General features: G+C 41.2%; 1 long non-coding RNA gene and 1 pseudogene across 1 annotated transcript; both read left to right on the top strand.

Moving 5' to 3' along the window:
• The first annotated feature begins 1 nt into the window (after nucleotide 1).
• LOC115948073 lies at nucleotides 2-1,883 on the top strand. The gene is made up of 3 exons (XR_004081928.1): nucleotides 2-114; nucleotides 398-605; nucleotides 1,137-1,883. It is a non-coding gene; the product is annotated as an uncharacterized LOC115948073 (long non-coding RNA).
• Nucleotides 1,884-8,112: 6,229 nt separating this feature from the next.
• Nucleotides 8,113-12,295, top strand: part of LOC106631867 — an 8,997-nt pseudogene continuing 4,814 nt past the window's right edge.

Below are 12,295 nucleotides of genomic sequence, written 5' to 3'. Positions count from 1 at the left end.
GGGCGGCGCCCCCCCGCTTCATAGCCCGCCCCGGCTGTCAGCGCTGCCGCGGGCACGGACGGACGGGTGAAGAGCTGCTGGCGTGGTGTAGAATTACCTGTGCTTAAGGTGTAGGTAGGTCAGTGTATCTGTACCTGCCACAGACGTTGCTTTCAGAGCAGGGTAAAGAATTGCTTAAAAATAATTAAATTAAAACAAAAAAGTTAAATGATGTGAAAATATCAACTCAGTTATCTGGGGAGGTGAAGGATTAAGAGCACTCTGAGCACGGGCGTGAGGAGCAGGTGCTTTAACCCTTCTAGAGGTGGGAAATGTGCCCCCTTCCAAAAGGATGGATGGAGAAGGGTCGGGGCAGTTTTACCTATTCTTCATTCATATTGTCATTTCTTCTTTTCAGACGCAGAGTTGTTCCTGCCCAGAGCCCAGCAGCCTCCAGTGCCTTGAGCTGCCAGCGAGGTGTGAGCTGTTCCTCCAGAGCAGCTCCTTCCTGCCCCGGCAGAGCCCAGGGCTCGCAGCCAGGGCTCTGCTCCCGCCCTCACAGCACATCAAACCCCACCACACGCCTGCTTTTCATCTTGCTTAGTTCACTACATGATAGCTAAAACGTACGAGTACTTTTTTTGTTTGATCTTTGTTTTGTTCCAGAAAACACTGTATTTGTTTGATAGGAAGAGGTTAGCCTTATTTGATCAGAACTTATGGATGCCTGAGCCAGGATCCTGTCTGCTGTAGCACTCTGTCTCAGGCACTCCAGAGAAAAGTCTCAGCACCTTACACTAAGGAAATGTATTTATTCTGTCTCTCTCCTGTTTCACCAGAAGAACTTACTTAAATTTTCCCTTCACACCAATTTGAACCATTATTTTTTTTCTTAGCTGATTCAATTTTATGACCATTTCCATATTGCCTGTTGTTACAGAAGCATACAGGATGGCGTTAAACACATCAGTGTTTAGGTCAGCCTAAGAGGGGACTAAACAACTTGAATAATAACTGCTACAGGCAGCATCTGCTGTTTTTTGGCTGTTCTTCAAGATACATACTTTAATTTTCTGTTACTGATTCTACTTTGCCTCACAGAGGTTAAAATTGTGGTGATGACATGATGGTATTTACATAACTATTTCCCCTCCTAGTGTTCTCCAGAACTGATAAAGACTCGAGAGTGGACTTGGATTTCTGGAATCCCTATTACTGTTTCCTTCACCAAAGGTTCTTAAAGAGATTTGGTTGCCATGGAAGATTAACATAAACCCTTATTAAAAATAGAATAAGAAATAAAAGGTTTTTACGGTAAAATCCCCAGAGTTCTGTGCTAGGATTTGTACTGTTTAGCATGCTGATTTTAGACTTTTTAGTATTTTTGCTATTTTCTAATTTCTAGTATCTTTTGTTTATTTTATCCCCCTTTACTTTGTAGTTTCCATAATTTTATGTCCTTTCCCAAGGGTCGATTCTCATTCAGCAGCATCCAGAAATGGTTATTCCTGAGGGATGGCAGTGCTGGAAGGGTGATCCAGACTGGGCAGGGCAAGGAGCGAGGCTGAGATCCGTGACAGACAAGGCAGGCTGTGCAGGTCGGGTAATCTGGGATTATGTCAGCAGGGATCCGCTCACCCCTGTGCTCCCGGCTGCTGCATCCAGGTCAGACAGGCTCCAGGTGGCTGAGTGCTCACCCAGACACAGCAGTGTCAGCACTGCCAGGGCTTGGCTGTGCCTACAGAGAAATAAAATCAGCTCCACACAGAAACCTGCCCAGTTTTTACATCTTTTGAGTCACAGCTAAGCGGGGGCACATCGGAAGCTCCTCAGCCCTGGGCAGCTGTGCCTGGAGCTCAGCCGTGGGGCAGAAGGGCAACAAAGGGATCTCTGTGCCTTCTGTGGAGTAAGGTGGGTTGGGTTTATTTTGTAAGCCTGGTTGGAGATTTCTTCATGAGCTGCAGTTTATATGAATGTCTGTCAGTACATTCTGGGTTTGTGCCAATCAAGGATTATGACCTATATTAACATCTCAGAAACAGAGGAGGCCAGCCAGGCTGCAGCTCAGTCTCCTGATGGCTGATACCCACCCTTACTACAATTTAAAGTCAGGTTAAATTACTTCTCTCCACAGGAACTTATTTAAAATGTGTTCACTCCTCTTGACAGTGCATCCCTTGCCATCTTGACAAAGCACCTGACAATCTCTCAGTGAGGGCTGTCTTAACTTTCTTAACAGAAGAATGGCATTTGCTACAATAACTTAATTGCTATTCATAAAAATAAAATCCACTTCCTAGAGTGTTTTTTTATTATTTTTAATGGGACTTGCATTGTTATATCCAGGAATATGAACACTACTCAGTTCAGACATAACTTGGTAGCTGGCTGACAAAAGCCCCATATCCAGACACTTGAATTTTCCCATACTTTGTATGGCACATATGCATCTCACTGGTAGTTTAAAAATACTATTGGAAAATCCTAATTACAATACTGCATCTAAAAGGGATTTTCCAAGTACCTGGGAACAAAGATGTCAGAATGTAAAAACACTGAACACTGACCCTTGGTGGTTAGTCATGTACTTGCACATTTCTTGCCTTTAGAAAACAAGATAAAAAAATTACCTCCACTTTCCAATCACATTTAGTAGCTCAGTTGATTTGATTTCTGGAATTCTGCACTTCATGAGCATCTTGCAAAAGCTTTAGGAGCATTCAGTAATCCCCATGGTGTTCTGTAGTACTGAGGCACATGTAAGTTTTAGATGCAGAAACCAGAATCAACCCAATTCCCAAAATATGTGCAATGAATTACTGCACAATACAAACTGCTCTGATACCTGCTGGGCCACACATCCCTTCACACCCTGTCCCAATCCCTGGCACCTTCCTGCCACTTTTGAATCAAGCTGTGTAATGGAAGTTATTCTGCTTTAATGAAGAAAGCAGTGACTATCTGTTTATTCTCCAAATGTGGCCAATTTAGAAGTTATTAAATGGAGTTTATTCAGCACAAGTGAACATCTAAAAATCATAAAATAGGAATGAAAAAGCCACTGCTCTGGACTGGAATTGTTTGTGCCTTTCTTGTCTCTACAGGTTTTGTTTCCCCATTGCTTTTCCCTGCAGATGCTCAGTGGTACTTTCCAGGTCAGTCATGCCCTGAGGGAAAAGGGAGCAATGTCAGGATGATGAATGTAAAATTTTTCACTCTGTTACTGAAGTATCTGTTTTGTGAAATACTCTGAAATATTTTCCCTGGCTGCTATAGGAGATGAAAGTCATTAACATCTATTTATTATCAAAATAGTAGGAATTCTGGATATTTTGTATGTTCTGAAAATCAGTAACTTGTCTGAGAGTATCTTCATTAAAGGAGTCTCATATTCAGGCTTTTCTGAAAGGTGGCAATATTTTCACATGGAATAAGCATCTTTCAAGTATTTTCACATTAGATGGAAATACTTTCATCACTTGAGGCCCTTCTTGGAAGTCATTCAACTATGAGAACATTTGCTTTAAATAAAAGAGTGTTTAAGCCAGTGGGATTCCTGAAATTCCTGAGCCATTTATGCTCTTCTTTACACTTTTCTTAGCACATCTTAACTCAGTGAACATTTCCTTATCCCCACAGATTTAATGCTGGTAAAAACAGTCATCTCATTAAATCTCTCAAGGCTTGGGGTAGCATTTCTAGTCTTTTATAATTAATTTTGTTTTGACTGGAGCAATTTCTGGGCTCCTTGGCTGCAGACTCCCAGACAGAGTTACCTTAGCCCATTGGTATATTGTGTATATACAGAGTGTATATACAGAGTACAAATGCATGCACACCTTTCACACAGAATAATAATATTGCTTACTATAGGAGCTTCAGAAAAAAATAACAACTGCTTTTGCAAATAATTGTTAAGGTTTATCATATGCCACTGAGGAAGGTATTGATAAACTGAAACAGAAAATATGGAAATAGAGCCACAGAACCAAAATCTGTGATATCACATTAAATTCCATTAAAAGCTGTATTGGAGACAAAGCAGGTCTGAGGTAGCAAACTACTGACCTACATTTATGAAAGAGACTGTGATCAGATCTTGTAATTGCACCTTTAGGCTCCATCCAGCAAGAGAGAAACGGTAACATCCTTAAGGAATGATCTGCCTCAACTATTTCAGGGAAAAATCTCAGAATTGGCAAATTGTAAGAGCAGTGACTTGAACAGAATAAAATATTTACACCTTTACAGCATCATTTCTGCTCAGCAAAACCTCAGTTTGGCACTGCACCCTTCCCTCCCCCGTTCTCACTGCCTCAGTTGTTTCCCTAACATTTGTTCATCTCCCATCTATGTTTTTTTATTTCTGCCTTTTCATTTACTTTCTCACTGATATCTGCACTTCTATTTTAGTACCCTTATCTTTTTTTAGTGAACAAGGTCACAAGTGAGAGTGGGCTTTGGCAATTCCAGCATTACCCGGCTGACGTTAATTGACATCACGGAACTGTTGGCAGTGTCATGGCAGCAGCCCCTCTGCAAATGCACATGTATTAAATGTCTCAGATACAATTTCAGTTTGTGCCCAGGACAAAAAATGCAGCACTGGGATATGAACTATGGCAGAGACCTGCTGGTCATGAACACAGAGACCCTTTGAGATCCTGTTCCCACAGGTGTGCCGAAAAGGTGACTCCTAAGGCACCAGTTTGGCACGTGGGTTTGTGTCCCAGTTTTGTGCCATACAGATTCTGATCCTGATAGTATCCTCACACTTAATATTGTGCACCAAATACCTCCAGTACTCGCCACAGTCAGGGATTAATCCACAGGTTAGATCAGGAACGTGGTTTTTTCAAGATCAGGGAAATCACAAACTCAGTTTCCAAGAAGTAACCCCTTTGATTCTGTGCCAGGGTACTGGTATGTATTGCTAGGGAAATGAATTCTGGTAATATCTCTAATCTCTTTAAACAAAATAATTTTCAGAACTCTATGTTCCATTTTACCAATTATATACCATTATCTTATTACTCAGAAACATTATTACCAGCACAGAAGATTCACCAAATAAAATGTTAGTAACTTGATCATTATTTTAAAATGGAAAATTAACAGCTAAGTTATTAAAGAATATTCCTTTCCCAACATCTGAAAGTTAGTGTGAAAAGCACTAAAAGACATGCTTTAAAATGGAGTATTGAAAAGGTATCTAGTAGAAGAAGAATCGGTGTTCAAAAATAGAAACTCTGGGTGAAAATGTCACAGCCACCACTTGCTATTGAGTAACACAACAATGTCTCAAACCCAATCACAGGTGACAGAGTAGGAGAGCTACAGGTTTGTGAAGTGTGAGTTGTCCTGATACTGCAACATTTATATATTAAATAAACAAGTTATTTTGTACCTACCTGTCAAAACTGAGTTCAGATTTCCCATCATTTCTATATCAATGTCATTTTTCTTGGTTTTATTTGAAAATAGACTACAGTTTGCCTCAGAATTTTGAACACATTTTCTTTCATGTTTGAAGATTCTCTTGCTATGGCATATTCCAAAGAGGGAAAGCCAACTCCCACAGCAGGGGTCAAGCCTCTCTTGGACAGACTGCCAGCAAGGTTGCAATGATATTTTTGGTTACTGCATTTTGCCCTTGAATCATTTTTTAAGATAAAGGCTAATCTTGCCTGTCCCTTCTGTTTGCATTTAGAGATTTCTCCCTTGCTTTCATACTGCTTTCCCAACAGCTGCTCTGTTTTGCTCAGGCACAGGAACCAGGGGCACACTGGTTCCGAGCTGAGCTCAGTGAAGCCTCCTACATATCCAGCAACCCCCACTCTCACATTCCAGGATGGAATTCAGTCACAGATGGGACTCACTGGGGGTGTGTCATGCAAAAGCCTATCTCAGTCAAAACCCCCTCAGTTTGTGTCAAAGGCCATCATGCAGACCCTGCTCCAGAACAGTGCCAGAAGCGTTTCACACCTTCACACCTCTCAGCCCCATCTTTGTACCTCACAAGCTCCCTTTTTGGTTAGGTAGGCTTTTGTTGAGTACATCAAGAGACTGGATGTGTAAAATTGGGAATTAATAATGCAGCAATGCCAGTGGTTGGCATGTCCAGACCTGTTGGCTTTGATGGGACTATTCAACTGTGCAAACTAAAATAGGCACGGCAGTGTTTGCCAGCTCAAACTCCAGAGCCAAAACAGGGAGCTCATTAAGAGCAAACACTGGTCCTGGCACTGCAATTGTGTTTTACAGACCCAACCAAAGATCAAGAACCAAAACCGACCAAGCTACAATTTAGACAAAATGGATCCAGGATTCCAACTTTCAGGCATGTAGTGGGACCAAAATGTCAGCAAGGCAACAGCAATGGCTGGCCCAGGGCAATCATGGATTGACTGATTTAATGTATAAAGTCACAGAAGTTTGGATTTTCCTTCCTCAAAATATTCTGGAGCTATGTGAAAGGAACCTTGCTGTTATTTAACAGCCTTTCTCTGAGTCAAATTCAGTGAGTCAGGCCAAATAAAATCTCAGTTTCCCCATTGAAGCCTGTGTACTGATGGAAGTGAAAGAAGATTCCCTGCAGTCCTGCATCCAGCTGTACCTGGGGATGGGGGAAGTGCTTTCAACAACTGAGCAGTAATAGGCTTAGAGTGACATAAAAAATTAACCCAAAATCCTGTTTCTTCAAACAGTGCAGAATTAAGTCTGCAGATTCCAAGACAAGTGTGCCTGTGGTAAGTGACTGCAGCAGAGCTACAGTACACAGCCCCTGGCAAGCAGAAGGAAATCTTCTACCTTTACAAATAATATCTTTTGCTATTATTTAATTAGAAGGGGTTTCACCTCTGTGAGTACTAACCCAATGCTTGAGTAGCCTAGCTAAAACAGACTGACCTAATGTGTTCAAACCATTTTCCAGAGTATCAACAATCCTGTCTAAAAACCATAGGACCGACATCTCTGCTAGCAGCCTTTATGAACTTAACACCTTGAGCAGAGAACCTGGGAAAAGGCTGGAGACAAAGAGCTGTGCTTGGAGATCTGGGGAGTCCATTGGGGTGAAGCACAGAACATCCTGGAGAGGATGTCACTGTCTATACCACGTTCTCTGGACAACCAAACTGCTCCAGCTTCTGCATCTGCCAGTCTGGCACCTTTAATAAGTAATTAAATCACACAGTGGACGTGAATACGCTCTTGGATAAATAATAAATGACAGCTCTCACACTGGCACGCGAGCACACAGGCATACCCAGGGCGGGAAATCACACACAGCATTTCATTTGTTGCTAATTTATCTGTAACAAAGTGAGGAAGATGCCCTGGGGACTGGTAACTAACAAGGAGCATTGTTTATGCTACAAATCCCATCCGGTTATTAGGCTTTAGTATTTCTGTTCTAAGTGTATTTCTATTCCAATATTACTGACATATAAGAGGTTATGTGTTACCTGAGGGCTGAATATTTGGCTTGTGCTTCAGTGCCTTGTTGAATCAGGATCAGAATGGTGAACACTGCACAAAACCAAGCTCTGAACACATTTCCTTATCAATTTTACAGTATTAAATTGAAGAACACCTTTACATAAATCAAACCTTTCTCAAGGACCACAGAACAGGACAAAGAATAAATACCCTCTGGCATATAAATGCCCATCATTAAAAATTACCTCAACATGTTAGACCTTCTGCTTAAATTCTGCACTTCACTTAGGATGTGGACAAATTTGTATTACACAACCTAACTCTGCTGTTATGCAATTTCGAAGTGTCACAAGTGTCTGGCAAGTTTTAGAGATGTTTCACAACAGCACTGATAAGCTGATACTCTGTCAGGTGACCAAAATATCTACAGTTTGCCCTTGATTCAAGTTAATATTTAAAAATAGGAATGCGAGTTTTTTATGGGGCTCAGGTACCTTTTCAATGATGTTAAATGTCTTTTAGGGGAGAAGATTTAGAAATTGATGGAATTATTTTCAGATGGAAAAAAACTACAATTTATTTCATAATTTATAAAACCTGACAGTTCCTTGGCAACTAAATTAATAATAGGCAAATAAAGGAAACTAAATTGGGCAATTAAATTATTAATTGGCAAATAAGGCATAATTGGCCATGCAGAATGATTCCACACCAACAGTGTCACTGACTCAGCTCCTCTCAAACATTTTTGCTAAGAGGAATGGCAAACTCAACGTCATGTAGGTCTCCTGGACCACTGTAAGAAGTGTTCATTAGACTGATTAGGAATAAATAATTGAAGTATTTATTTAGACATTTTATCATTAGATTACTTTTGAAAAATCCACATGAATCAATTCTTCCTTCTAAAATGTCCTGGTTTTAATTTGCTTATGGTTAGTTTAGATCTGGATTGCCAAACCATGAGCTGTCCAGTGTAGCCTCCCTTGTCATCTGAACTGGCCTTGTAACTGAGACTGGGAGCAGCTGCTCCCCTGCCAGAGCAAAGTGCCACTGTCACCCCTCCCTGACAACTTCAAACCTCAAAGCAGGGGCTGCTTTACTGAACAATGCCACGTGCTCATGGAAAAACCAATAAATGTTTGTGAGTGCTCGATCTGCTGAGGGCTTTTAAAGTTTAATACCTCTCCTCAAAGATGCTGATGAGAACAGACTCACCACTGATGCTTTAGAGTTAAATTTCCTTGTGGTAAAACTGGGAGATGTTGTGAGCTGAGCTGTGTCACAGAGATAAAGGTTTATACCCATCAGCTTCTGGCTTCATAGCCAACAAACAGCTCAGTGCTTCACGCCTTCCTTTTGTGGGCAAGAATTCAAAATGTATCAAATCTGGTGGCTGGGGTTTAGTACAATGGGCTTGGATTTGCAGAGTTCTACTAGAATTATTTTCTGAAATGCACAGCTTTCATTTTTAGCCAAAAGATGTGTCCAGATTGGAAAAACTCCTTTTTCTCAAAAATCTGACTGTCACAGTTTGAAAGCCTGGCCCTTGGTGAGGCACCTACATGAAGAATTCCTTTGCAAATCTGACCTGTGGAAATGTGACCTCAGTGAACACCTGTGCTGTGCAGTGAGAAAGGAACAGAAACATAAGGATCTGATTCCTGAAAAACTTTAAGGCTTTCTCTGGATCTTTGAATTCTAAGTCTGTTTTTCAGAATAATTTGCTTCTGAATTTGGAGTTTAGTTTTGGTTGGGCTTTTTTCCTTTCATTTCCTCAAAATGAATTAAATTGACTTCTACTGGACTAAACATTTTATCATTCAATTCTGGCTGAGGATTCCCAACAACATATGGGTTAGAACCACCAAAGACACTCAGATCCAAATGTAAGACTGTGAAATAGTCATTCCTAAGGGCACTTGCAACGTTTCCGGGCAAAAATGTTAGGAGCGATGACAATTTTAATAGTGCTGTTTGAAATAACACATAGATTTACTGCATGAGAGGAAGCTCGCTAAAAATTTGTCATTTTAGGCAAAGTCACACTAAATATTTTATTTTGTTAGGACTGTTTAGTGCCATCAAAACCTCAAAGCCTCATGACACAAACACTGACTGCCACAATCAATCTCTAATTCACTCACAGTTCAAATGTTCAAAGGCCAGCTCAGGATTTTGGAAGGGGTAAATTAGTTCTGGCAGCCCTACAGCAATCTCAGATATCATCTGTCTTCTCCTTCTATCAGATCCAGCTGGGCGGGCCCCTCATAACCATTGATGCTGGTTAGAGCCAACTCCAGCATCACTGGGAGTGCTTGGACTCAATAAATCAGAAATTTGATTATGTGCAGAAAATCTATTAAAAATAAATGACAGACCTGGCATGTTTTTCCCAGCTGATCGACTCAGGACAAGACTAAACCAGCTGAAGGTGACCCCAAGTCCCTTTTTCCTCCCAAATGCTCTGTTAATGCAATTGGAGGAAAGAATGTCCATAACAGGTGAAACCAGGCCCACCCTGCCTTGGGACCTGCTGGACTCAGGAGTTCCTAGCATCCATAAGAATGTCCATAGCTTTACTGTGTATGTAAGGAACTGCCTGGTTTTGTGCCCTCTGGATCTGCCACCCCTGGTCATCCTGCAAGAGTTCATTGAGTTTCCCACCTTGATTCACTCAATTAGTGAGAGATCACAAGGAAATTAAAAATGTGGTGTCACAATCTTGGATTTGAATGATGATTGAATAATTTTTATTCTTCCTAAACACATACACGTATTATTCACACAGTGCAGGATTACTGCCTGAATCTTTGCTGTAATTCCTAGTCCTAACTGAATGCTCTGGGAGCAGAGCTGGAGCATTTTCAGGGTCTCAACAGGCCCTTGCACTCAAGCTGACAAGTTTCCAGCCCCTCTGCCTGGCGCCTGAGCTCAGCAGCCAGAGCTGGTATCATCAGCAACAGTAAATATTCCATTTTCCTGTTTTCTGAGCAGCACAAACTCTCTTTCTGCAGACTTGCTCATGAGTCATCTGGAAATAAACCATAATCACTTGTCCCCTAGGAGTCATATATAAGTTAATTACTGTACAAGACAAGCTAATGCAAAATACACAAGAGATTCCAACTTGTTGAGGTTGCAAAGGGCAAGGGAGCCTTTCAGAATTTCCATTGGTTACAGTCTGGGAATGCTGGGCTTCCCTTGACTCCATATCTATCACATAACCAGAAACACATTTTGTTCTCTTTGTTGTAGGAGACAAAGCTAAAGAAATGTGGGTGTTACTCCTGTGCACAAATAGAGTAGATACCTAATGGGCTTGTGTGTGTGCAGTGTTGGTAAACACCACTGCTCTGGGCTGCAGCTGACAGAAACCATCACTGCCTGTCCAGCTGAGAGGATGTTCTGGATCTGCAAATGCCCCCCAGCCCTGCACAGGAAGTCAGAATGGAATGGGATGTGCCAGATGAATTTTAGGTGCCACCATGTGAAATAAAATCTACTTGCCTGGAGTTTGGTGTCCTGGACTTGGATCTGACCATCGCTGTGGTGTCTTATTCCTACGCATACATCCTTTGCTGGGCTATTGTGTGGTTGTTTTCTCTGCAGGAGAGAATCTTATCAGTGCAGGGAAAGGAAAATCTGAAAACAATGAAAAGGCCTTTGGCATCTGACATTTTTCTTTTGAGGATGAAAACAAATACATTTATAACTTCACAGTAAAGAAGAAAGATTTTTTTCTGGCAGTTACAGAAACACTATTGTTAAGGCTGGAAAAGCCCCTGAAAATCATTGAATCAAAGTTATGGCACATTATTTTAAAACTTCCAGTTACTCTTATTTACAGATCCTCATTACAGGAGGAAAGGATGGCATGAATGGTGCTGATTTAAAATTTCTCATTTGATGAATTCATAGTTTTAGACCTGGCTCTGGCAAGAGACCTGGTTTCCTGAACACTCACCTGGATTCTTTTTGCCACTCAGTTTATGGTACAGAGAGAATCCCATTCTGGCATCCCAGGAAGGCAGAGAACACACCAGACTTTATTTCAGTACATTTAAGTGACAGACACAACTGCAGAGGAGGAGAGAAACAGTGACAATTAGTTCTGTGTGACATCTACGCTGAGTTTCTGTGACTCTCTGCTAATCACAGTAAATTATTATTAATGAACTGAATATGTCAATCAAATTACTGATTTTGTGAAGACTCTGCACTACATCTCTCCCAGGAACCACAGCAACTCCAGCTGCCCCAACTGCCTCCAGTGAGCCCCTCTCCCAGCAGAAACCAGCTGTGGACATTTATTCTGTGGGAAGTGTTCTGGACTGACAGTGCAGGCAGTGCTTACACAGGCTACTAAACAAGGCATTCTTCTGGCAGCAATCTCAAGGCCTGTGTAAGAGCCAGGACCAAGCCCTTCTCCCTGAATTAATGTAGGTTCCCTCACTAGAAGCAGGAGAAATCCCATTTTCATATTCCCTGAAAAATCAGTAACTCTATTTTTATTTGCTCATTGCTTTCACAACTACAAGGTGCTGCTTTTGAAATGCCCACGAAGTCTTAGGCTCCCAAAAATTAACAGATGATCTCAGAGAATACTGTTAAATTACAATACAAACTTGTGGAATGGGTAAAATGCACTAGAAAATCCCACTATTTGTATTCCTCTATGCAAAAAACCCCCAACCTATTACAAAAATCAACAGTCCAATAATCATGTTTGTAAGTGCGAAAGCTCGACATGTAACAAACATGAAGTCTCATCTTCAAGCATGAACTCACTTCTGAGAAGACAACTTGTCTTTTTAATCAGCAGCATAAAAGTCCAGCTGTCCCATAAAATTAATTTCTATGGGTAAAAATCAGG

The sequence above is a fragment of the Geospiza fortis genome, unplaced genomic scaffold (assembly GCF_000277835.1).
Source record: "Geospiza fortis unplaced genomic scaffold, GeoFor_1.0 scaffold396, whole genome shotgun sequence".
Classification (NCBI taxonomy): domain Eukaryota; kingdom Metazoa; phylum Chordata; class Aves; order Passeriformes; family Thraupidae; genus Geospiza; species Geospiza fortis.
Note: the sequence above shows the minus strand (reverse complement) of the source record. Positions and strands in the feature narration are given on the sequence as shown.